This window comes from Zingiber officinale, chromosome 6B (genome assembly GCF_018446385.1).
Source record: "Zingiber officinale cultivar Zhangliang chromosome 6B, Zo_v1.1, whole genome shotgun sequence".
In the NCBI taxonomy this organism is placed as follows: Eukaryota; Viridiplantae; Streptophyta; class Magnoliopsida; order Zingiberales; family Zingiberaceae; genus Zingiber; species Zingiber officinale.
The window spans coordinates 100,959,782-100,982,146 of NC_055996.1; the positions used below are offsets into that span (position 1 = coordinate 100,959,782).

At 40.2% G+C, this 22,365-nt stretch overlaps 1 pseudogene; it reads right to left on the bottom strand.

Annotated features, from left to right (window-relative positions):
* The window catches only part of LOC121988504, a 65,086-nt pseudogene extending 42,721 nt beyond the window's left edge, over positions 1-22,365 (bottom strand).

A 22,365-nucleotide genomic window follows, 5' to 3' on the forward strand; every position in this document is an offset into this window, starting at 1 on the left:
TTTTTGGAAGCTTTGTGCTTGGCGAAACTTGAAGAAAGGAGAAGAAGGTGCTTTGGTGGATTCTCATCTCGGAAGATCGTTGCCCACACAACGTCCGAGGTTAGAAGAGGAATACGGTAGAAGATCAAGAGGTCTTTCTAAAAGGTATAACTAGTAATTTTTCTTTCCGCATCATGCTAGTTATTTATGGAAATAATACCAAATACAAGAGGCTTACGATTCTAGTATTTCGAATATGTTTTTCGAAGTTGTGTTCTTTTGTTTTATTTTTCCTTGTGATTTGATTGTTCTTTTCGGTTAACCTAAAGTTATTTTAGGAAATTAAATATTAGATTTCTATAAAAGGTTTTGTCTAGTCGGTGGTGGTTGCTCCCATATCCAAGAAGGCCATGTGCCTCGCCACGTCAGTACTGGGAACCAATTATGGAAATTAATATTTAATAGAATTAATAACTTAAGGTGATTTGGGTCGAACGTGTTAAGTTTCACAGGAGATCCAAGTCAAAACCTAAAAGAACAAATAGATTAAGTTTTGGATCAAACGTGTTAAGTTCCGCAGGCAATCCAAAATTTAATTTAAAAGAACACATGGTAGCTAGGAAAAGGTTCAGACCTTTGTACAAAATTTTTGTACAGTGGAACCTCTAGGCTTTCCGAGTAGCAACCAACAATTAGTATCAGAGCTAGGGTTTTGCCTCGTATTTGGTATTAGTTTAATTATACATGTCATACATAATTTAGGCGAGTTAATAGTAGGATGTGCTAACTTTGTGGATGCAGGATCCAACTATTATGGCTTATAGTTATTATGTGTGATTGGACCCTGGACATGTCGAGGGCATTTTATTGTGTGTGCGTGATTGTATTATAAAATACAGAAGCGTATTTAGTTTTATTAGGATTTTATTTTGATCTAGATACATGTACATTCCTTTTATGGAATATAGGATCAAAATGTAAAATTCTATTTATGTCATGGATCTAATCTTGCAAAGCGTGGAACTTTCTAAAAGGACCGAGGCGCTGAACTAGGAGCAAGATGGATGCGACAATTAGACCCGATAGCGGTGGCAAAATATGGGTAGCTTGGGATGACAACACACTGAGGATAACTAGAGATAAAAGCCATAATAGTTGAAAATTAGATTTTCTATTTATTGCTTTTATATTGTCTTTGTGTGCATGTTGGTTTACATATTTAGTAGGCTAGCATAGTTAAAATTCCTCATTTATAAATAACTAAGTGGGAGAGGGATTTTTAAGTAAATCCCATGGTCTCCATTACTGGTTTGTAAGTGATGCAAACAAGCTTGCGCGTTGGCTCTGAGTGCCTTCCTCCATAACGGATGAGCTTGTTTGTGGATCACTAGAACAGACTTCTATTTTTGGATGACTATAGGAAGTTAATTAAGAGCGTGTGATCTTCCCCAACGGAAGGGGCATAATCTTATTAATGGACTTAGTGTCAAGTAATGGTATACACTTAGACACATCTAATAGTTTCCTCCCCATCGGAGTCACTGCTATTATTTGTGTGACCAAATGAAACCAACTATTAATTTGTCAAAAAACTAGGTTGACAAGATAATAAAATTAAAGGGTTAAAACCCCTCTTACAAATGATTGATTTTGTATACGTCCACACTAACGTGGCATACAAAATTAACGGTGTTTGAGATAATTTTATTTGTCATAAAGATACGTTGACAAGATAGTTAATGGGTAAAACCCTCCTTTTACAAATGTTGAATTTGTATACGTCCACACTAACGTGGCATGCAAAATTCACGGTGTTTGAGGTGTTGGTAAATTTAAATAATATTGTTTGAGAAATCAATGTTATTTTAAATTCAAAGAGTTTTGACCAAATATTTGATCAAAGACAGATCAACTATTAATTTTATTCGTCATAAAGTAAAGTTGACGAGATAATAAAATTAATGAATAAAATCTCCTCTTCGATTTTGTATACACAAAATTCATGGAGATTTTAAGGAGTTGATCTTGACCAAATGTTTTTGTGATTCTTAGGATGTTTGTCAATCCCTAGTAGTCATACTATAGAAAAAGACTTAGTAGTCCCAATTGTAATGATTGGAAATAGGACTTGGACATTAAGGTAGATTGTCTTCTTAGAACTAAGAACAATTTAGGTGTATTTAATTCATTAGTTGAAACATGTCTAGTGGTGTTATCTACCAGAACCTGGAGTGTAGATACAAGATGCCATTAATCATGTCTGCAATTCATTGCAGGGTTCCAGGAAACCCGACAACTAAATGAAAGGTAAATCACCGTCCACATGGGCACTACTGTAAAAATGGTAGCTGTTGCAGTGGGAGATGTTTATCCTTTGATAAGAATAAAATATGGATTTTAAGTAATTGTCTTTACGTACCAAGTTTAGAAAAACCTGATTTCAGTTTCTAAACTATTATAGATATTATGTCTATTTTGATAACAAAGTTGTTATCAAGAAAAATAAGAAAGTTATCTATTCTGGTATGATGGTTGACAATTTATAATCCAATAACTCCCACGATGCAACAAATGGAAATTAGTAACACATCTTCTAATTTTAAGAGAAAGCAACCTTCGGAAATGAACCAATTATATCTTTGGCATCTAAAGCTAGGTTATACTTGAGTAGGATTCATTGGTAGCTGATGAACTTTTGGGTTCATTGGTAGTGGAAATCTTTCCAACCTACGAGTCTTATTTGGAAGGAAAATAACCAAGAAGCTTTTAAGTCCAAGGGGTATGGAGTCAAAGATATGTTGAAAACGGTTCATTCTGATTTGTGTGATCCTATGACTATCCAGACAAGAGGTAGTATTGAATATTTTGTCTATTTAATAGACAACTATTCAAGATACAAATAAATTTACTTAATGTATCGCAAGACTAAGTACTTTGATTAGTTCAAAGAGTACAAGGTTGATGCGGAGAAATGTTAAAGTAAAAAGTCACTATGGAAGATCGTAGTGGCAAGTACCTCTTGAGAGATTTTAGGAGTCACTTATCAGAAGTTGGATTTCAATCCCAACTAACTGCATCTGGTACACCCCAACAGAATGGTGTAGTAGAAAGAAGGTAAAGGACTCTTATGGAATAATTAGATAGATGATGAGTTATTCAAAAAATTACCAAATTTGTTTTAAGGATAAACTCTGAAAACGAAAGTGAACATAGTACCTTCAAAGTTAGAACTCTCTACTCATATAGAATTCTTGAATAGGTGAAAACCTATTTTGAAGCATATTCGGATTCGGGTAATCCAGCACATATGTTAAAGAGAGACAATGATAAGTTGGATAAGAGTTCACTTGTTTGTAAGTTATCCTAGATAAACAAAAGTAGGTTTATAGTCTTAAAAATCAGAAGGTCATTGTTAGCATCAATGACTGATTTTTAGAAAAGGACTATATAATGAACCAAGTGCTCATAAGTAAATTTGTTCTTAAGGAAATAATAAAGGACATGTCTAACCTAGTACCAACTGTACAAGATGAGATACCACAAGAAAACTGCAACACGTATCACAAATGATACACAATTGCATAAAGTGTCTTGTCATAGTGGGAGGGTTGTTAGGCAACCTAAATAGGTTCATGTTTTGGGAGAGTTTTTGGACTCGGTCCCTGAAAGACATAAACCTGATCTCCGGACATATGACGAAGCACTCCAAGATAAATATGCAGCATCTTGACAAAGAGTAATGAATAATAGAATTAGAATATATGTATTCTAATAAAATCTGGAAGCTTATAGAACCACCAAGTGGTGTAAAAGCCTTTGGGTGTAAAAGGTCTATAATAGGAAAAGAGGGATAGACAGGAAGGTTGAAACCTTCAAAGCAAGGCTTGATGAAAAAGGAAACTTTTTTCACTGGTAGCCATGCTTAAGTCTATCCGGATTCTTTTATCTATTTGGCAAGTGGATGTCAAGACAGCATTCCTTAATGGAAGTCTTGAAGAAAGCATCCATATAAAGCAACCAGAAGGGTTCATTGCAAAGGGCTAAGAGCATCTTGTGTAAAGCTCAATCAGTCTATGGACTGAGGCAAAGCTTCAAGGTCTTGGAACATCCGGTTTATCAAAGTAATTCAGACCTATGGATTTATTTAGTAACCGGATAAGTCTTGTGTATACAAAAGGTGTGATGGAAGCGTGGTGGTATTTCTTGTACTATACGTAGATAACATTTTTGGTAGTTGGAAACAATATCAAAATGTTGTCAGAAGTAAGGGTATGGTTGTCCAAACAATTAGATATAAAGGACTTGGGAGAATGTATATATTCTTGAGATCAAAGTAATAAGGGATCGCAAGAAAAGAATATTTTACTTATCCCAAGCTTCATACATCGGAAAAATCCTTGCTCGTTTTAAAGCATGCAAAACTCCAAGAAAAGTTTCTTACCTTTTCAGGATGGAGTAACTTTATCTAAAGATATGTCTCTGTAGACATTAAAGGAGATAAAGGAAATAAAGGCAGTTCTTTATGCTTTGGCTGTCGGAAGCCTAATGAATGCTATGCACGAGATAATTCCCCCTAAAAGTCAACTCCTGCTTGACCAATAGGTAAAATTCCCCCTAAAGATCAACTCCCCCTTGACCATTGCACCAACAATGTCTTGGAGAGTTTCAATCCTTTAGAAATCTAAAATACCACCTTCCAGCTGAAATTTCAGACAATCAGTCGAAAATCAGCATTTTGGCACGCTCAGCCCTTTACTGGATCGGTCACCAGACCGATCCACACTTCCCTGGATCGGTCCAGTGACCGATCCAGACCTCCCTGGATCAATCAGCATCCCCTCTGATCGGTCCACAAAGCTCTGATAAGAGTTCTGAATTTTTTTTCTCCCGAAATTCAGAAACCCCTAAAAAATCACAGAAAATTCCAAAAATTGTAAAATTTTGAGGATACATTTCTCATAACATATATTATCATGGAAAAATAGTTTTCTATGAAAATAACTTCCATTTTTAAATCTTGATACAAAGTTCGAAAAACTTTGAAATAGCTCAAGGTTAATCCATCTTTGTATCAACTTGCTCAATGATGAATGCTATCACTAGAAAAGCTTCATCAAGGTTTTTCAAATCAATTTTGAAATGATCTTAAACCATTCAATTTAGGACCACAATCTTAGGGCTAAATGTACATGACTTGTACACAAACTTTCCCTATGATCCTCAATTTAGAAATAGGCTCATCTAGGTACAAGAGCTATGCACCTTGATCCTAACTCATAATCCTAATATCTCACACACATCTAAGGTGTATCAAACACATCCAAGTCAATTTTGATGTGAGATATGGGTTTAGGTCATCTTAAGTTAAGTTCTCATGCATTTTCTAAACAACAATTTGATCTCCATATCAAATTGTGTTTTTATCCTTAAATCAATTTAATTGATCATACATGCAAGAGATGATGACATGGCATAAAATAATATCATAAGTGGAAACATGTGCCAATGTAATGATGTCATGGCATAAAGTATGAAACTTAAATAAGACATGACATATAACTAACCTAAGCATTATCATGACATTTCAAATGATAATAAAATAAATATGATGTCATGACATGGCATATGGCAAACAATATATGGCAAATAACATATAAAGGTATAGAAAATACCTAATTCTAGCTTTAGTTGTCATTTTTGATAATTTTGATCATTTTGCCATAAATTCTATATTCCTAAGTGTAATAGACCTAAAATCATATACTAAAGTCTTTTAGATCACTATGTGCCAATTAGATTGATCTTAGAAAACTCCTCAAATGTGGTTGGCACATCCTAATCACCTTAGGAATGAGTAAAATTTTAAATTTCATTTTCAAGGCTTGATTACACCTTGAAAATTCCTAAAATGCCACCTTTAGCCATGATTAGGTTAACTACTTATCCAATTAAGGTTGGCACACCCTACACAATCTAGCGTGATGGAATCACGCTCCTAGGAACCCAAAACCTATTTGAGCTCATTGGGTTAACTAAATATTCACTAGGGATGACTTCCCTAGCAACCCTCCTAATGACCCTCCTAGGCTTTAAAGCCTTGGTCATTTGGGACTCATCAAGATCAACTCTAGGGGTGACTCCCCTTGTGACCTTGGTGATGGTCTTCCTAGCCCTAGGTCTTGTTCCATAATCGAATGGAACATTATAATAAGTGGGCTTGACCACTTGAGACTTAGGTTTGTGACTCAAACCTCTCATGTCCTTGGGCTTTTGTTTTTGACCCTTAGACCCTAGAGTTGACTTCTCCAAATTCTTAAGGGCCTTTTCTAAAGTGTCAAGTCTTGACCTTAAGACTTGATTTTCCTTCTCTAATACCTCAAGCTTTAATTTTTCATTTTTCTTTGAGGTATTCCTAGGCATATGTCTTGTTGTTTTGGGATTCCTATCTAGGTTTTCCTTAACCTTAGATGAGTTAATTCTAGGGTTGTCATTTCTAGTATCATCCTTACCTAGACTAACATGTTTGGCACCTAAGCACATGTATCGGTTTCTATAGTTATCATGCTTATCATTATTGACAATTGCAATAAAGCTACTAGCATGTGTCTTATTAGAATTGCAATAATGTGCCTTAAAGGGTACCTTAGGGTTTGCCTTAGCTCCCCCCTTAGATGCGCTTCTTCTCTTGTCCTTGTGAGGTTGCCTCCCCCTCGGACATTGGCTCCTATAATGTCCCCTTCGCTTGCATTGGAAGCACACCACGTGCTCCTTGCTCTTGCGTTTCGGGACTCCGGCTTCCTTGACCTTTGGTGCCGGTGGAGTCTTCCTAATCCTCTTTGGACATTTACTCTTATAATGTCTATATTCCCTACACTCTTGGTGTTGGCCTTTTTGCATGTCACGAGGTGCTCCAAATTAATTAAAGTTGAAACTCATTAAAATATAGACAAGTGTTGTAGTAACGAGTCCCAAGTCGTATTTTTCCAAGGATAACTAGTAAATGTGCGTTTTATTAAGATGTGAAATTCTTTTTGGAATTTTCTAATGGAAGTATGCATTTAACCCTTAAAAGTGAAATTCTAACTTGCTGCAAAGAAAGTTGTAGACTCTCTCTTGAGCATTGCAATAAATCAAATGAATCTCACGGAAATTAATCCTCATACAGGAGTCAATTTCTATCAAGAAGGAATTTAGAGACTTGACTTAGGCTAAGTTGAATTGCCATTCACAACTTCCACTGCGTCAAATAAGAGAATTAAGAAGGTATATCACCTAACATCAAATTTCCCAATAAGTCTTTCAATTAAGCTGTTGCATAATATCCGAAAACAACAATTAGGTACCAAATTCAGAAACTCAATCTCATTCGACATCTCATCCTAACTCTTGTCCTAATTCGGATTCATCAACCTAAGAATACTTAACTGAGTAAGCTAACAAATGCAGCTCTCAACATGATTAAGAAACTGTTAAGACAAGATTTATGAAATGAATCTAGAATTCAAATTATCAAATGACTTTGCTGTAAACGATCAGGAAATGAACTTGCAAAAAACTAATTAGAATGCAATGAACACATAACTAACTACTGGAGCTCCTTAATTATTAATGAAACTGATTCTCTTAAAATTTGAATTCAGAATTAACTATGAAACCTTGAAGTGTGGGTTAAACAAAGATAAAGAAGCAAAGATTCTAACTACAGTAAATTCAAAACTGAATGGGGGTTTTCTTAAGCTATAAATTGAAACTAAGCAACAATTTGTAAAGAACGAAATAGGGAATTCAAACTAAGAATCAAACATGCAATCCTACTATCAGATCATCAGATCTGAGCAAGTTCGAGCATAATCCAAAGATAAAGAATAAGAAAACAACAACCCTAAACGTCCACAAACCACAGATCCTTGCCGTAAGCTTTCTTCTCCTTGTTGTCACTACAAAACTACCTCAGAGAATGCCCATATAGTAGCTGGCAACAGATCTCAAGCTTCCAACTAATCAAGCCGTGTGTTCATAGCCTCAGAGAACGCCCATCTAGCTCACACCCGACTGAGTCTTCAATGCGTAAGGTAACAGCGCTGATTTCTGAAATTTGCGCACACTAATCAATTGATCAAATCGATTCCAGCGTCGCGGATGGAATAAGGAAATGGAAGTATGATCAGAGCCTCAGAGAACGCCCATACAGCTCCGGTGATGATGGAAATCGCGGATCGGAGAACGCCCCTGCATCCGGATTGCGAAATGGACAGAGCTCAGCTTCGCGGACTGGAGAACGCCCCTCCCGCTTCTGTGCCCTCGGACAATGATCGCCGTCAGCTCATAGATCGTCACCGGTGAAGAATTCAAACTCTCAGATCTGGAATGGTGAACGGGAAGCTCGGCGTCGCGGCGGAGAAGGAAGAAGATACTGTGGAAATGTCGCGAGCCGAGTCCAGCTACTGTAGCTTCTCACGCAGGTTTTTAAACCTCCTCAGTTCAGATCCAACGGCTGAGATTCATTTGGGCTAGATCAACGGTGGAAAGTCATCCAAAATCCGATCTGAATGTACTGATGTTGATCTAGGGTCTAGATCTACTCTCCTGTAGGTCAGATCGATCAGATCATCACTGGATGGTCCAGATCAGCCCAGTCTTCAATGAACGGTCCAGATTAATCCGGCTGGATCAATGGCTGGATGAACTCAGATCTGGATCAAAACTTCTGGATCTTCATAAATGGCTCAGATCTGCTCCCCTTTAAGTTGGATCGGCCAGATCTTCAACGGATGGCTCAGATCTACTCAATCTTGGATGAACGGCCTATAATGCTCCGAGGCTTGATCTTCTTGTTTAGCCCTTGATTTGAGCCCAAATGCAGCCTGATCTGATCGGGTCCATGACCCTTTTGATGCCTACAAAATAATAAGCAAATATTAGCATCAAATACCATGAAAATAGACTAATTTGCAATTAGGTCCAAAATTGATACAAAGTATAAAAATGTAGTGTAAATGTAGATTCTATATATGAAAACTACATCAAACCATGATTGTGTGAATAAAAATAGTATAGTAAAATCATGGTTATCAAGTTACCTAGGGTTGAGGATGGATAGAAGCTATCTTCTTCATCCCTTTTGGAAGTAGAAGCTTCTTCTTCTTGCTCCAATCTTGAGGAAAAACTCTCCTCCTCTTCTCCCTTAGATGTTGAGTAGCCCTCAACTTCTAATTCCATACCTCCATGATGTGAGCTGCTTGGCTCACTTAACTCCTCTTCATGGCTTGAATTGGAGCTCTCCTCATGGAACTTAGCCAAGTTGTTCCACAATTCCTTGGCATCGTTGTATCCACCTATCTTACACAAGATATCATTAGGTAATGAAAATTCAATGATTTTCGTTACCTCGTCGTTGATTATTGATCGGTGGATTTGTTCCTTCGTTCACTTCTTTTTCTCGAGAAGTTCTCCTTCTTTATCCACCGGAGGTATAAAACCTACTTGTACACAATTCCAATTTTCAAGGTTAGTCATAAGAAAATACTTCATTCTTACCTTCCAATACGCGAAGTCGTCGCGATCGTAGAAGGGTGGAATCGTGATGTCTTCTCCGAGTCGATCCATTCTCCGAGTGGAATCCTCACTAGGCATGATTTAATCCACCCTAGGCTGATCGGTCCCCAGACCGATCAACCAACTCTCACAGAGAGTTGGCTTTGAAGTCTGATCGGTCTGTGGACCGATCAGACTATAGGTGGATCGGTCCACAGACCGATCCCCTCTTCTCTGAATCCCCTTGCTTCCTCAAATAACATCGCTTCCTGATCGGTCTACAGACCGATCAGATAACCCACAGTAAGCTTCTTTTTGGTTACTGATCGGTCACCAGACCGATCAGATAAACCAAAGTATCACTGGATCGGTCACCAGACCGATCCAATGCCTTAGAGCTTCCCAGCCCTAAACCCTAAAGCCTTCCCGGTCTAGAGAACGAGCTACCGAGCCCTCTCTGACCTAGTCCGGAGAACGAGCTACCGAGCCCTCTCCGACTTCCACGTTCGGTCCAGAGAACGAGCTACCGAGCCCTCTCTGACTTAGTCCGGAGAACGAGCTACCGAGCCCTCCGACTTCATCCGGTCCAGAGAACGAGCTCCCGAGCCCTCTCCGACCTAGTCCGGAGAACGAGCTACCGAGCCCTCTCCGACTTCGTCCGGTCCAGAGAACGAGCTCCCGAGCCCTCTCTGACCTAGTCCGGAGAACGAGCTACCGAGCCCTCTCCGACTTCGTCCGGTCCAGAGAATGAGCTACCGAGCCCTCTCTGACCTAGTCCGGAGAACGAGCTACCGAGCCCTCTCCGACTTCCTCATCTGGTCCAGCTTCCAGACTCCGGACTTCTCGTGCAGAACGAGCTGCCGAGCCCTCTCCGACTTCGTCTGGTCCAGAGAACGAGCTCCCGAGCCCTCTCTGACCTGGTCCGGAGAACGAGCTGCCGAGCCCTCTCCGACTTCCCATGCCAAGCTTCCATACTTTGGACTTTTCCCGTGCCAAGCTCCCTGCTTGGACTTTTCCGTGCCAAGTCTCCATACTTGGACTTTTCCCGTTCCAAGCCTCCATACTTGGACTTTTCCCGTGCCAAGCTCCCTGCTTGGACTTTTCCCGTTCCAAGCCTCCATACTTGGACTTTTCCCGTTCCAAGCCTCCATACTTGGACTTTTCCCGTGCCAAGCTCCCTGCTTGGACTTTTCCGTGCCAAGTCTCCATACTTGGACTTTACCCGAATCAGGTCAACTCAAGTCGGGTCAACCAGGTCAACCTTGACCAAAGGTTGCACCCACAATCTCCCAAGTTTGTATTCTTGTCAAACATCAAGATACAACTTTTCTATTCTCGTCAAATATCAAAATACACCTCGAGTCAGGTCAACTCGAGTCGGGTCAACCAAGTCAACCTTGACCTAAGGTTGCACCAACAGACCGATCCCCAGGTTCGGTCGACCGAACCTGCTGTACCTGCCCAGTCTTCCGTCCAGGTGCAGTCTCTGAGGATCGAGCTTTGGTTCGGTCGACCGATCCTTATGTTCGATCGACCGATCGGCCAACGGTCTCCAGCTGAGGTGGCCCGATCAATTTGCTCGACTAAGTCTTTGGATTAGCTTCGGTTAGGTCGACCGATCAGGAGGTTCGGTCGACCGATCAGCTTCACCAACGGTCAGCTTCTGACGTGGCATTCGACGTGTCTGCTGCGGTTGGCTTCGGTTGAAGAAGGGTTCGGTCGACCGATCAATAGGTTCGGTCGACCGAACCGTTGACAAGTTAACTTTTAGTTGACTTGCTCTGGTTCGGCTCCTTGGGTGATTGCGGTCATTCGGAATAGGGCTCACCCGAACCCAGTTCCCGGCCTTCTCCTCGAGCAGGCTTCCGTCCGTCTTCTCGCTCCACCGGAGTACTCTTCCGCAGCTCTCTCGTCCTTCGGACGCACCGAGTCCGTCGGCTCCCTTCCCGTGCCGTCCTTCTCGCTAGCTGCGTCTTCCGCTCGACTTCCTGTGCTCCTAAGTTCCTGCACACTCAGACACAGGGTTCAGACAAAACACAGGACCTAACCAACTTGGTTGATCACATCAAAACTATCACGGGGTCCAACAATCTCCCCCTTTTTGATGTGCATCAACCCAAGTTCAAGTTAGGGTTAAAAATAGACAAATGTAATTTTAAGAAAATTACTAAACTAACAAGTATAGCATAAATTTGCAATAAATAAAATTGCAACATAGTTTAGAGAGAAAACAGATTTTAATTTTCCTAACTCCCCTAAACTTGTACTTTTCTCTCCCCCTTTGATCACAGCAAAAACGGAGAAGCAAGTTCTTAAGATAGAAAAAAAAATTCTAAGCAAAATAATTTCTTAGAATTTTCAAAAGGAATTTCTAAGTAAAAATGAAGAAATATTTTTTTAAAGCATTATTCAAGTGTTATGAGAATTTTTCTAAGTTAAAATATATTTTTTAAAAATTTCCAAAAATCCAAAACTTAGTAAAGCTAAAAAAAATGTTTGTACACTTTCAAAGCATTTTAATTCTACTTTTAATGCTTTTTCAGAAAGTTAATTAAACATTTTTGTTTCAATATTTCAGCTTCCAGGTCGTGACGAGGCACTAGGCCTTCTTATTTATTGGAGCAACAACCACTTCCTTAGACAAAGCCTTCATAAAGAAAATGTTTAATTTTCTCTTTATAAAGCTTTTAATTTTAAGAGATTAGTTTAGCACAGATTTTGGAACCCAATAGAGGTTCCTTCCTACTGAATTAATCAGGAATTTAGATGGTACATAGTTTCTTGATATTTTCCTAATTTGACCCTGATTGTGTTTAACATACCAGTTTAATTTTCCATATAACTTTATTTTTGATTTTGGAAAAATATTTACTTTTAACATGCATCAGATTTCAGTTCTTGAATTTCATTTTTTAACCTTGCATTTTCTAATTTCAAATTTTCATTTTCCTTTTCAAATTTATCTAACTCTTTAGAAAGTGCTTTAATAAAGCGAAAGGACTGAGTAGGGGTAAGATTGCGTACCTGACTTACCTGATTTGATGAGGCTCCCCCTTCAGTGCAGCTTTCCTCTTCTGATGTTCCTCCTCCTTCATCGATGCTCATCTCTGAGCTCGACTCTTCTTCTGGCTGATGGTTAGCTAGTAGAGCTAATCCTACGAATTCTTCGACTTCTGACTCGGAGGATGAATTGTCGTCCCATGTTGCCTTCAGATTTTTGTGCTTGGGTCGAGCTGGCTTCTTGCTTCTTTCCTTATCTTTCTGTTTGCTCTTCAATTTTGGGCAATCATCCTTGATGTGCCCCTCTTCGTTGCAATTGTAGCACCGGACTGTCCTTCCTTTTTGATGACGTTTACTTGACTGCGATCTAAACTTGTTAGATTTAAAAAACTTATTAAAACGTCTCACCATTAACGCAGCTTCGTTTTCGTCGATTGACGCTTTGGAGTCGAGATCGTCCTTTTCAGCTCGTAGGACAACGTTGAGATTCGACTTCTCTACTGGTTTTTCTGCAAGTCGAGACTCGTGAAGTTCGAAAGTTGAAAACAAGTTTTCTAAACTACTTACCTCAAAGTCCTTAGAGATGTAGTAAGCATCTACTAAGGACGCCCATTCTGAAGTCCTCAGGAAGGCATTGAGCGCGTATCGGATGGAATCCTGGTTGGTTACTTCTTCTCCAAGGTTCGTTAGTTGCGTTATCAGCTCCTTGATTCTCGCTTGGAGTTGCGCTACCTTCTCGCCGTTGTTCATCCGGAGGTTTGTTAGTTGTGTCCGGAGGATGTCGCGCCGCACCAGCTTCGCTTCAGAGGTACCTTCGTGAAGCTCCAGGAATTTCTCCCAGAGATCTTTCGCTGAGTTGTAGCTTCCTATCCGACTTACCTCCTGAGGTGGCAGAACGCTGAGAAGGTGGAATTCAGCTTTTCCGTTGGCGACAATATCGGCTTGCTCCTTCTTGCTCCACGTGTTTTCTTCTTTATCTTTAGGAGCTGCAAAATCATATTTTATAGTAACTAAAATATCGAAGTATGTTTTAAAGAATACCTCCATTTTTCGCTTCCATGTAGCGAAATCTCCGTCGAACTTCGGGGGATGAATGTTCGCGTCGGCCATTGTCTTGATCTTAGTGCTTCAGACGGCGGTTAGTCCTTCTGAGGCTGTCAGGCTTTGATACCACTTGTTGGTGCAGCGGGGACCGGCAAAAGGGGGGGTGAATTGCCTGCAAGTAAAAACTAAACCCTCCTCAACTAATTTAAACTCAAATAGATGCAATAGTTACAAGATTAAACAAAACTAAAGTATGAACAGAAAAGAAAAACTTAGCTAATTTAACCTGGTTACAACCAAGAGGGTTGTTAATCCAGGGCGATGAAAGGCGCAGTAAGAAACTCCTTCTCTGAAGGCGCAGAAGCCTTTTACACTTTGAAGAGCACAGAACTATTGCTTAACTAGAGAGTACAAGAGTTGAATTTCGTTCACTTGTTCGTTGTATTGAATAGCTACCCGAGACCTCCTTTATATAGGGGTTCTAGAGCTTATCACATAACCTGAACCTTCAGGATTAGGTTTGACTCGAAAGGGATCGGTCGACCGATCCCCAGGTTCGGTCGACCGAACCTGCTATACCTGCCCAGTCTTCCGTCCAGGTGCAGTCTCTGAGGATCGAGCTTTGGTTCGGTCGACCGATCCTTATGTTCGATCGACCGATTGGCCAACGGTCTCCAGCTGAGGTGGCCCGATCAATTTGCTCGACTAAGTCTTTGGATTAGCTTCGGTTAGGTCGACCGATCAGGAGGTTCGGTCGACCGATCAGCTTCACCAACGGTCAGCTTCTGACGTAGCATTCGACGTGTCTGCTGCGGTTGGCTTCGGTTGAAGAAGGGTTCGGTCGACCGATCAATAGGTTCGGTCGACCGAACCGTTGACAAGTTAACTTTTAGTTGACTTGCTCTGGTTCGGCTCCTTGGGTGATTGCGGTCATTCGGAATAGGGCTCACCCGAACCCAGTTCCCGGCCTTCTCCTCGAGCAGGCTTCCATCCGGCTTCTCGTCCCTCGAACGCCGCGCACGTTCTTCTCGCTCCACCGGAGTACTCTTCCGCAGCTCTCTCATCCTTCGGACACACCGAACCCGTCAGCTCCCTTCCCGTGTCGTCCTTCTCGCTAGTTGTGTCTTCCGCTCAACTTCCTGCGCTCCTAAGTTCCTGCACACTCGGACACAGGGTTCAGACAAAATACAAGACCTAACCAACTTGGTTAATCACATCAAAACTATCACGGGGTCCAACATAATCATCTTGACTTTGACCTCCACCGTGGAAGCTATCTTCCGCGGGGTGAGGCCCCTCCTTACCACCGCATCAATGGTTAACCGTTGTATCCTGGGAAACAGACGACTTGAGCAAACATCAAAGCATAGCCAGAGGTGGGGTGAATCTATTTTAAGGAAATTGCGTATCGCAGGCCTCGGTTCACACGTCCAACTGCTCGCATCGCTCACCCGGTTGCAGCGCCCGCTCGGCCTCATCGCCTGTTCGGTCGTCCTGCTCAGCGAAATTCTCTCGGTAGATAACTCGGTCGACCTTTCTGTCCGATCGGCCGCACACGCTCTCAGCTTGCTCAGCCTCTCCACTCGCCCGATCAACCTCTCTGGCTGCTCATTCGATCACCCTGTTTGCTTTGCCCGACCGACCTATCGATCGACCTGTTTGATTGCTAGACCGGCCTCTCGATCGACCTATCTTATTTCCTAATCGGCCTATAGCTCGGTCTGTCTGCTCTCCCGAACAACCTCTAACCCGGTCGGCTTCACTGTCCGGTCGAACTTGCTCGGCCTTACTACCCGGTCGGCCTCTCTGCTGTGCGACTCGCACGCGGGGTTGGTTGCTCACCCACTCAGCCTAACTGCTCGGTCGGTCGCTCTGCACTTTTCCCGATCGGCCAATCTACTGCTTGCCCGCCCAGCCATTAAGTCCGCTCGGACTTTGTTGCTCGGACTAAGAGCTCGGTCTGCACTCAGCAATTAGCAGAAATCAACCCCTACTAGCAGTCTGAGATAATCAACTCAGGTCATTTCAACATATAAGTGAATTTAATTCGGTATATTTAAATTCAATTAATACCTTGTAAATCTCTGGCAGCAGATTGTTTTGTCCAACAATCTTGAAACAGATTCGCTTCTGTTGAGATGACCACCGAATAAAATGTTGAGGTGTAATAGACTCAACACGTGAAGGCCCCCTCTGCCCCGATTGAAACTGTGCCAATCAATCATGGGGAAAAATTAGAGAAGTTCAGTGGACTGAATTTCAAGAGGTGGCAGCAGAAGATGCTCTTCTACTTGACCACGCTCAATCTGGCTCGGTTCTTAACCGAGGACCCTCCCAAGCATGCTAAGGATGCTAATGCGCAAATCATAAGTGCAGTAGAGGCATGGACTCATTCTGAGTTCCTTTGCCGAAACTACATCCTTAACCGCCTTGCCGACTCACTATACACTGTGTATAGCACAAAGAGAATGACTAAGGAACTGTGAGGGTCCTTGAACAAGAAGTATAAGACGAATGATGCGGGGGCCAAGAAGTTCATTGTGAGTCGATTCCTGGACTACAAGATGGTTGACTCCAAGACGGTGATCAACCAAGTCCAGAAACTTCAGATGATCTTGCATGATATCCACTTAGAAAGGATGGTTCTGAGTGAAACCTTCCAGGTGATTGCTATCATTGAGAAACTTCCTCCTGGCTGGAAGGACTTCAAGAACTACCTGAAACACAAGCGGAAGGAGATGAATGTGGAGGAACTCATTGTTAGATTTCGCATCGAAGAAGACAAAAAGAGTTTAGAGAGAAAGTTATTCTCTTAGGCTACTGTGAAAGCCAATGTGGTCGAGTGCGGTCAAAGCTCGAAACAGAAGAACCCCAAGTCTTCCAAGATGGGACCCAAAGGAGGCATCAACAAGAAGTTCTCTGGGAAATATTTTAACTGTGACAGAGTGTGTCACAAATCTTTGGAGTGTAGAAAGCTGAATAAGAAGCAGGAGATCAACCTAAACGAGGGAACAGAAATAGACAACCTCTGCGCTTTGATCTCTGAACTGAACCTGATCAGTTCAAACCCAAGACAATGGTGGATTGATACTGAAGCTACCAAATATGTGTGCTGCAACAAGGAGCTACTCCACAACTTCGAAGAAGTCACTGGAGATAAGCTGTTCATGGGAAACTCAGCAACCTCAAACATCATGGGCTAAGGAAAAGTGGTGCTAAAGATAACCTCGAGCAAGAACCTTACTTTGAACAATGTGTTGTATATTTCGGAGATTTAGAAGAATCTAGTATTCGAATCACTGTTAAGCAAGCATGACTTTCGTATTGTTTTTGACTCGGATAGAGTTGTATTATCTAAGAATGGAATGTTTGTAGAAAGGGGCTATGTTTCTGATGGACTATTCAATCTCAATGTAATGACCATTAGACCTAAGATAAATAAAAATGAAAGCTTTTCCACTTATATGCTTGAGTCTTCATGTTTGTGGAATGGTAGACTAGGATATGTTAACTATAATGTGTTGCATAGATTAATAAATATGCAAAGTATACCTACATTCCACCTTGATCCAAAGCATAAGTGTGAGATTTGTGTTGAAGAGAAAATAACAAGGTCATCCTTTCAATATATTGAAAGAAGTAACTGATAACCATCATTTTGTCATGATATTGTGATTCATATAGGCATACTTTTTTTAATCTTCTCATATGTTAAATGTTAGAGTGTATATTGTGATTCACTTTCTCTCTCTTCATTCTTTCTCATCACACTTTCTCTCTCATGAGACTTTCTCTCTCGTCATTCTCTTTCATCATATTTTTCTCTCACATTCATCTTTCTCTCACATCTAATTTTTTCTCTTATTTTCTTTTAAGGGTAAAAAAGAAAATTTTAATTTATTCCGATAGAAAATATGCAACTAATCAAACATTGCTTTTAAGAGTAATATCTATGCTTATACCCATTCCCATTCCACAATACAATAATTCCCATTCCGATTTCTATTCCTAGGAAAGAACCAAACACCTCCTAAAATCATGTTTGTTAGCAATGTTGCAATTTCTATTCCATGCACCAACAGATCAATTTAAAATTTTCTAAATCAGAAAGTGTGTGCTTTAGTTAATGTACCTGAGCATTCGCTTCTGAAACAAACCCATTGGGCATTGTTGGTGGAATCTTGGCATGCTTTCTTTTACCTCTCAATAGTTGATTTCACACTGCATCCAGAATAAAATTTAGTTGTTTTCAGGAGCTTTCTTCTGTTTAAAAAAATCAGAAGTTCAAGTGCTTTTCTTAAATTAAACATCAGCAACCATTTAAAAATAGTTCTATACAATATATCTAAATTAAATGTTCTTCAGAAACATATTTATTATTTCAGACCTCAATGTAAAACTATCTTTCAGAGGCAACCATACGTGCATAAGTGCTTTGCATAAGATGAATTTAGCTTGCTCCATTCTCAAAGAAACATATTAGACTTATTTAGTCACTAAGTTTTAAACCATAAGGACATACCAGATAAATGCAATAGGCATAGAGAAAAAAAAATACAATTAGAAAAGAAAGAAAATAGAAAGGAAGATAAAAAGATATATAAAGTTCATTAAGACAGTTTCGGCTAAGGTTTTCACCTAAATTCTATACATGAATGTCTTAAAATGATATGCATGATGCAAATTTTTAAGACCTGAAAATGTCTAATAAGTGGCACAAAGACAAAAAAAGAAAAGACAAGTAAAGCATTCGATCCAATCATCCTCAGTGGAAATGAACACACCCCAATTAATTACAAGAAAGCCTCAGTGATAGTATGTACAATATGTCCACTACCATAATGCTCAGCATTTACTTAGACATAAATGATAGATGCAGTCAAATTATACTTTTCAATGAGAAAAAATATATAACAGAGCAAATTAGCATAGCACGCCACATCTTTGAATTTTTTTTCTGAAGGAAACTTGGGCTGCTGGGCAGGTTAGGCAATCAAGTTGACAAAAAAATAGTAAATACTAGTAATATTACCATATAGTTTAATATCTCGTGTGCAGCAAGCTGGTACCAGAGATCAGTATGCCAAATCCATATCTTCTAATATCTTGTTGTCGTCTATCGTTTTGAACACAAAGCCAGAAGTTGAATACTTCGATCAATCCACAAGGTTCTTTCATATTCAGAAGTGACACACCCACGAGACTGTGACACAAAAAGGTCTTATCAAATTTTAAAATGAATTAACTGACACTATCAGCCAAAGCAAAATTTGATTCAGGGCCAAGCTTTTTGATTGTAAAGTCGTAAGAAACTGGCTCTCAATTGCTTCCCATGAAGAGAGAAATCACATAAAAACAAAAGGGCCGATGTTGCTAATAAATAAATAAAGCAGCATACTGAGCTGCTCCTGTTTCCAAGGCCTCTTACCTTCCTTCAGTCCGACCTTAGTTTCCTCCAGAATGCCATTGGTACTCTCAGCCACGGTGGCACTCGATCCTACCCACAGTGCAATTAACTCCCTCCCTTCTTTGACCCACACTCTTTGGGCTTTTCGAGAGCTAGTTCTTCTTCTACCTATTTTTTATCCCCCAAAAGAAACCTCATACCTCTTGTTTCCTTTATACTCCCCATGCAAAGCTAACACACGATACGTTCATCCCATTGGCTCCTCAGTCTTCTTCTGCTCTGTCTCCGTACTGAACACTTTGCTCTTGCATTATTTTATGATAAGATTCAATTGAACAAGAACCCTAGACCACAGATGAAGATTAGCATTCAACCAATTGTAAAGATTGACTTGTGACCTCTGTGACTTTGAGAGCTTCCCTGGTCCTTTTGGCTAAGGAATGGACTATAAAAATCAGAGTGTGACATCACTCAACACCTCCTTTCCTTCACTCGTGGGATTAGAGAAGAGGAGCAGCAAGCAACAACAAGAATTAAGGGGAGAGAGAGAGGAGGAGGAAGAGATGTCAAAGAAAGAGGGCGGGTGGATTGGTGGAGAAGAGATTATAACAATAGAATCCACAACCCCTCATCCAATTGTTGGGATTTGCGGATCGTAAAAATCACTTTTTGCATTACGGAAATCCCGAAGTCTTGCCATCGGATCCATGCGAAAATTAAAATAAATTCATGTACATGTTTGTTATCCTAGATCTACCTTAGATTTACATGATAAAGGATATACCTTTGAAGCGAAGCCCTTCGCAAATCCCGCTCGTCCAAGGTTCTTCGGATCTCGAGTGTGTTCAAGCGTACACACCTCTAGTAGTATCCACACGAACAAGAAGTGATTCTCAAACCACTCTAGATGGAGAAGAGAACACCACAAGTGTGCTAGCACTCCCTAGGGCTCTCGGGTAGGATTGTAAAGGTAAGGAAAAAGGAGAGAAAGTAAGAAGAAGCAATGACTTTCATACACTCCTCTAAGTACCCTCCTTGTGACTTTCACTCCACCCTATTTTCTTGGAACTAAACTCACCTTCACCTTGCTTTGGAACTCTCGGCCAACTCAAGAGGAGGAGGAAGAAGAAAAACCAAGGAAGAAGATGCAACTACAAATTACATTCAATGTCAATGAATCTTGCATTCATATGGTCGGCCACACATGGAATGCCAAGGGTCTATGACTCTTGACATTCCATGCCTCTTGCTCTCCCTTGATGATGTGGAGATGATATGGCAAGAATGTATTTGTTGCCCATGCCATGTAGGATGAGTCATCCTTCATGAAGTGACATTTAGTCAAGTCAAACTTGATATTTCAACTTCCCATTTGGTCAAGTCAAACTTGACCACATGTCTTCCTTGTTGAGTTAAATCCAATCTTTGATTCAAATCAATTTCAATTTAATGAATCTCAATTCATTAATATAAATTAACTCAATGAATCAACTCTAAATTAGACTCATTCAACAATTGAATCCAATTGAGTCTAACTCAATAAGTCTAATTTGAATTACTCTTAATCCAATTTTGATTCATCATATGAACCTAATCCAATTGGTTCATCATATGAACATAATCTCCATCTACTTGTTCTTTATGTGTGACCCAATAGGTTCTTGTAACGTTGACAATGTTTCTAAATCTTATTTAGAAATATAAACATTGAGCGACATCTAACAATACATCATTGTTACCCAAGTTATAAGAATGTTGAGATCCAACATCACCTTGTGACTACTAATTGTAACCCTTCACAATATATGATAATGTCCTTCTATCCTTGACATCTAGATTGATCAATGTAAGGCATAGACCGTGTCATCCTCTAATCAATCTAAATCTTGAACTCCAAGTAGACTCACTCTAATCAAATGAGCTCAATATCTCATATTGAATAATTTGGGCATGGTCATACACTTAGTGGTCTCACTCTATCAAGAATAATGATGTCACTCCCGTCATATAGGAGGGATAGATCCCATCTACATCACTCATATCCCTCCGTATAATTTGTTACATACTCAGTAATCGCCTTTATGGTCTACCCAGTTACGGATGACGTTTGATGAAGCCAAAGTATGCAACTCCTTATGTAGGGAACCATGGTGACTTCAGGTCCAAGGACTAATAGTCATACTAATAGTCACATGAGAAAGTATATGACACTCATATAACGATCCATGATACTTTCTCATGGCGGGTCATTCAGTATACATTCTCCAATGCATACCCATGTGTTAACTTGATATCTCTATATCCATGACTTGTGAGATCAAGTTATTGAGTTGACCTACATACTAGTCTTATCGCATTAACATTGTCCCTTATTGTTAATACTTGACTAGAAATGATTAAGAGTAGTGTTCTCTATATCATCTCATTATCGATTCAACCAATCGATTGATATAGATAAGAACCCTCTACTCAAGGATAATATTATACTTAATTATTTGACACCAATACAAGTAAGTATAATAACCATAATGAAATATTTTTATTAATATATAAGAATATGATACATCGAGTCTTACAATCATCATATGATTGACTCTAGGACTCTAACTAACACCAATAACACGGATTATACTCTCCCTTCGATTCCTTCTCCATTTCCTAACTGTTGTTGCTTAAATTCCACCCAACAAAGCTTTCAAAAGTAAGCAAAAGAGACAAAGAGCCTATATGTGTGCACAGACCTTTGCATATCTCAACTCCAAACACCAAAAACCAGAAACAAGGATTCGACCATGTCTAAAGAAGATTTACTTGAACCTCTCCGTGCAACCCTAGTCATTTCGCTGTCTAACTACTTGTGAAATTGCATGAATGAGAAAACCATCCATCAGCACCTGTTGCTGGCATACTCGTAGAGGCGACCGCGGCAGGAGAAGACGACGAGCGCGAACTCAGCGTCGCACAGGAGCGACAACTCGTAGGTCACCTGCTGGCTGGTCGTTTTCTCGATCCGCTTGATCTCGAGCTTCCCCCGGCCCATCCTCCTCGCCATTGCCGCTACCACCGGTGACCCCAGGTTGCCGCCCTCTAACCCTAGTAATCAAACACTGGAAAAAAAAAATGAATCAAATTGAGCAAGAACAAATTCTCGATCGACGACTCACAGGCAGAAACACGGATCGAAAGTTTGACGGATCAAAATCGAGAAAAACTCAATAAAAATATCTCACTGATCGCGATCTGCTTTATGCTCCATGGGACGAATTATGAGTGCTTATCAGGTGAGGCATATGGATTGGCATCGGCATTAGCTTTCTAGGCGGCATTATCATCATGAGAGAGAGAAAGAGAGAGACGGAAAGGACACGGAGGGAGAGAAAGAAAGTGGTTTGATTGTTGGG